Below are 316 nucleotides of genomic sequence, written 5' to 3'. Positions count from 1 at the left end.
TTGGGACAGCTGGGGATGACAGAGGGGGGCTGGGAGGAAAGTGGGGTGACCGGCAAGCAGCTGGGGGTGCCCGGAGGGCAGCTATAGGATTATGGGAGAGAATCCAGTGGGCAACTGGGATGAGCTGGGAGTAAATGTGATTACCTGGAAGTAATTGGGGACAGCTGGAGGTGACTGCGGTGCGAGTCAAGGTAACTGGGGAGAAGCTAGGGGGTGACTGGGGGCAGCTATAGGGATCCAGGAGAGAATCCAGTGGGCAGCTGGGATCAGCTGGAAGTAACTGGGGTCAGCTGGAAGTAACTGGGGTCAGGCCGGT

This window comes from Charadrius vociferus, unplaced genomic scaffold (assembly GCF_000708025.1).
Source record: "Charadrius vociferus isolate BGI_N301 unplaced genomic scaffold, ASM70802v2 scaffold822, whole genome shotgun sequence".
Taxonomy (NCBI): domain Eukaryota; kingdom Metazoa; phylum Chordata; class Aves; order Charadriiformes; family Charadriidae; genus Charadrius; species Charadrius vociferus.
This window is presented reverse-complemented; position numbering follows the sequence as displayed.